We start from the raw sequence: 5,066 nt of genomic DNA, 5'->3' as shown, positions 1-5,066 counted from the left end.
AGGTATTCACACAGTGTGCTCTTCCCTTCTGTGCTTTTCTCTCCTAATTGTAGAAAAATAAACAAACAAAATAACAGCAACAAAACCTCCACCCCTGACAGTGGCTCTCAAAAGGGCCACAGGCTTCAAAAATAAAGGTCTGATCAATTGTGAAGACCAAGAGGCATCAGTGAGATGTGATGCTAAACATGGGATGCTGTGCCAAGAGAGAGACACCTACAAAACCATAGGAATCTGGGTAAACTACAGACTTCGGTTACTCTACATTGGGATTAATGCTGACAAATACACCAGCCGGGGAAGCTGGGGGTGAGGTCTAGGGAGAGCCTCCAGACTATTTTATCAACTTTTCTGGAAAATTAAAATAAGCAGGTAAATAAAGGTAACCTCTCCACTCTTTCTCCCATTCCTCTGACTTTTCTTCTCCCCTCCTCTTCTCCCCCTCTCCCCTGTACTCCTTCCTTTCAGAAACACCATCATACAAATGGCTAGCCCTTGCCCTTGTTTAGCTGCCTCCCTGTGCCTTATTCGGAAGCCTGCTAATGGCATCTGTGCTACACTCCAATTCACAGACAGGCAGCTATCCCCATCCCCTGTTGACCTTGACACTTGCAAAAGTCCCTAGTAGAAGTTGCCTGCTCCTGCCATCTTGAGCCCATTCGCACCCGCACCCGTCAGATGTCTGACGTTGCCTTGTGGACAGTCAGGACCTCCTGCGCGATGCCTTAGGCTACGCCTTCGGAAACTCCAAAGGGAACCGTCCATCCTGCAGGGAAGGCATGTGCACGGAGGGTGCCGTCTGTGTCTGCTACCTGCTCTCTGGCCCACAGACTAGTCCCTTGTGTGCACGCACCACAGCACCCAAGTGTGGGCAGAAGCACTCCTGTCGAGTGGGACGAAGCTTTGAAGAGGCTGAGACCTATGAGAACCGAGGAACCTTTGAATCTCCCTTCAGCTCCCCTACCCCGACCACAGCCCTCCTCTTGATGTAAAACATGTGTGTGACTCGAAAACAATGAGGCTGGCTTCTGAGCCAGGAAGACTGTTTTGCTTTAAGCTTCTGCAGGGGTTGAAAACAGATCCGTCTCCATGGAAGTCCCTGTGGCTGAAGTGGATCTGTGAGACCGAGTGGGAAGCAGGGTCCCCACCTTGCGACCTGCTGTGTCGGGGCAGATGGCTCCTACAGCTCAGTACCTGGGATATCTGTGGGGCAGACTGGATGGCTGGGCTCTCTTGAAGGCATGTGAACGTAAAATTGAGATGGGAGGAATCTTCCGGAATCTAACACAACCCACCGAGAGCTGAGTCCTCCCATATCAATCATCAATCAAGAAAATGCTCCACAGGTTTGGGACAGGTTGGTATTCTGGAGGCATTTTTTTCAGCTGAGAGTCCCTCCCCTCAGATGACCCTAGCTTCTGTAAACTTGATGAAAGCGTAGCCAGCACCCCGCCCCCATTCCTTCCTTATCATCTATTACTACCATCTCTTGGCCTCCTAGACTTTTAGATCACCCACGCTCATACCTGTTTACATATATACAAATATACATTATAGACTAGGATCCACATTTTTTTTGTCTTTTTGATTTTGGGTTGCCTTACTTAGTGTTATACATTCAAGATACATCCATTTTCCATTTTTTTTTTTTTTTTTGGTTTTTCAAGACAGGGTTTCTCTGTGGCTTTGGAGCCTGTCCTGGAACTAGCTCTGTAGATTATATTTTTTCCTTACTGCTGAATAATGTTTCACCGATGGATGTCTGTAGACAGAGATTGCTCATTCATTTCCCAGCTGCCCAAACCTGGAATAATCACATAAAAACTATATTAATTAAAACACTGCTCAGCCTGTTAACTCGGGCTTCTTATTAACTAACTCTTACATCTTAAATGAACCCATTTCTGTTATTTTGTATTTTACCTCAAAACTCCTGATTTACCCGTAAGGTTCTGAGCATCTGTCTCCTTGGGTAGCTACATGACATCATGTCTCCTTGACTCCGCCTTCTTTTCTCTATCTCTGCTTGGAATTCCCACCTTACTCTATTCTGCACTGCCGTAGGCCCAAAGCGGCTTTTTTATTAACCAATGGTAATAAAATATATTCACAGCATATAGAGGGGAATCCCACATCAGATGTCTAGGCTGGGTCCCGCATCTCCCTGCTGTTATGAATATAGCCTCAATAAGCATGGACAAGCGAGGGTCTCCATTGAGGGAAAAAATATTTCCCAAATTGATACATTAAGTAATGCTTGGTGAGGGAAAAAAAAAAAAACCTCTGGACTTGTGTAATCAATGAAGACTTTGGGGTAAAGGCAAGGAAGAAAGAGAGGGTGTTCAGAAGAGCGCTATAGAGGTGCAGGAAATAGAGTGGCATTCCACATCAGGGGTGCTGAAGTCCCCGGATCTCCTGTGTCTGTGAAGGCTGCCCGAGTCCTAAGACTGCCGGCTTCTTATGTAAGGTTTCCCCAGAACAGAAACGGAATCTTACGCCGCCCTGGGAAAGTTGAGGTCTGACCAGCACTGCACAGGGTGCTGATGTGGATGGGTGGGTGGGAAGGCACTTCTACCACTTGGGAGAAGTTTCACGTTATGTGTGTGTGTTGTCAGGGTCTGGGGCCCCCACACGAGCCTGCCTATGGATGCATTCTGTAGCCTCATTCCTACCTAAGGAAGCTTCTGCTTCAAGCTCCTGACTGTGGTTTGTCCTGCAGTCATGTGAACACGTTTTTCAGATTTCTCTAGAAAAGCCATTGGGATAAAGGGGAAGTTACCAAGCGGGCAAGGTCTTAAGTTGCTGAGGACAAAGGTATTCCTCTGCCCCACAATTCACCCGGGAGCCCGTCTATGTCCTAAAGAGGAAGTGTGGGCTGCTCTCACTTCTGAGACACTTCAGAAAAATTCTGCTGAGAACAAACAGGGATGAGATGTAAAAGAGAAAGACCAGACTGGTTCTCCTTCACTCCCAAGGGAACAGAGACCCTTCATGCGACAGAATAAATGTCTTCGGAGCCTGGCGGGGGACTGGATGCTGACTTTGAATGCGCAGTCACTGCAGACTGAAACCCCTTCCTGCCTAGTCTCTTAGCATCTTGGTGTACAAGGACTCGACATGAAGAGAGACACAAACCAGGGATCACAGTACAGAAATATCCAAGGCTATCCAGAAGGTTCCAGAAGTCCAAGACTGGTATGGACCGAGGGAGTGAATTTGCTCATGCGGCTAATATTGCCGGCACCTGTTAGCATTCTTGGCTCACCGCAACACCCTGGATCTCTATCTTTATTCTTATATAGTGTTCACCTTGGTGTCCAAGTTTTCCCTTGAATAAGGTCTGTAGTGATTTTGGATTCCACCCTACTCTGGTGACTTCATCTTAACTAATTATATCCAATTTTCATGTAAGGGTGCATTCTGAAGTGCTGGAGATTGGGTTTGAATGCATAGGTTTGGTAGATGTCCTAGCTCGTGTCAAGTTGACACAAACCTGGACGCATCTGGGAGAAGGGACATCAGTCAAGGACTGCCTCCTTCAGACTTGCCTGTAGGGCGTGTCTGTGGGGAATTGTCTTGATTGATGGTTGACATGGGAGGGCCCAGCCCCTGCCTGGGCTATTTAAAGTGTCTGTGCAAGCGAGTAGGCAGCATTCCTCCCCTGAAGCCTGTTGCAGTTTCTCTCTCCTGGTTCCTGCCTTGACTCCCCTTGATGGTGGACTATAATCTCCAAGCCAAACAAAGCCTTTGCTCTCCCAGCTGATTTTTCTCAGCATTTCACCACAGCAACAGAAAGCAAAGGAGTTCCCATGTTGATCTTTGGTCTATGTAGGTTTCAGGATCCACAGTGTCACAGGCAGATGCAAGGGCGAAAGGCTTGGGATCTCTCACTGAATCAGCCTCAGATATGCTCTGAGCCCTGTTCCCACACGGCAGACGCAGGCTGAGCTCACACCACGGCAGAGCCCAGTGAGAACTAAGGACACTAGGTGCCCACTCCACTACTGAGGTCCAGGTTAGGGGAAGATTCTTCATTGTATTTTTTTATTTAAAATTTTTCTTTTTATGTGTGTAGGTCTTTTGCCTGCATGTATGCCTGCAGAGACCAGAAGATGCCATTGAATCCCCTGGAACTGGAGCTACAGATGGTTGTGAGGAGCCATGGGGTGCTGGGAACTGGACCTGAGTCCTCTGGAAGAGCAGCCAGTGTTTTTAACTGTTAAGTCATTCCTCCAGCCCCTAAGGCAGCATTCTTTTCTTCTTTTTTTCTCCCCAAGACAGGGTTTCTCTGTGTCCTGGAACTCACTCTGTAGACCAGGCTGACCTCAAACTCAGAAACCCAACTGCCTCTGCCTCCTGAGTGCTGGGATTAAAGGCATAAGTCACCACCACCAGACTAAGGGTAATGTTCTTTTTTTTTTAAATTATTTTATTTTTGTTTATTGGTGTTTTGTCTGTATGCATGTCCATGCAAGGGTGTTGAATCCTGGAGTTACAGACAGTTGTGAGCTGCCATGTCAGTGCTGGGAATTGAACCTGGGTCTTCTAGAAGAACACATTCAGTGAGTGCTCTTAACCACTGAGCCATCTCTCCAGCCCCTAAGGGCAACATTCTTAGGGGAGTAGGTGGCACCAGCTGATGAAGGCTGATGACTGTGATGTACATCCAGGTATGAGGACTTTGTGCCACCCAGCGTGACCTGGCACGTGTCTGTTCAGAGGCTGGGCAATGTCCTTAGGCGTCTTCCTCTTCCGCTCCACAGTGAGAAGAATGTTCTCCCTGTCTGGCCCACCTAGGGTCAGGAGGGACTTAAATAGAAAAGATAGAATGGCTTTGAAAAGAGTCACACAGCACAGCAATATGGGGTGCTATTCCTAGACCATTAAGTGTGTCACCTCCCTGGGAAGCACTGGCGGGCCTCTCTCCGTGTTGCATCCCGAGTGTCTGCTGGAGGGACAGGGTCTGATCTCTACTGTTTCAAACATACCCGACCATCTCATGGCTGGCTTGACATGCAGGGGTCACTTGGCCAGTTTGATTTTCCCAGCCAGCCTGCCCAGCTGCT

This window comes from Microtus ochrogaster (genome assembly GCF_000317375.1).
Source record: "Microtus ochrogaster isolate Prairie Vole_2 chromosome 14 unlocalized genomic scaffold, MicOch1.0 chr14_random_1, whole genome shotgun sequence".
NCBI classification, from domain to species: domain Eukaryota; kingdom Metazoa; phylum Chordata; class Mammalia; order Rodentia; family Cricetidae; genus Microtus; species Microtus ochrogaster.
Note: the sequence above shows the minus strand (reverse complement) of the source record.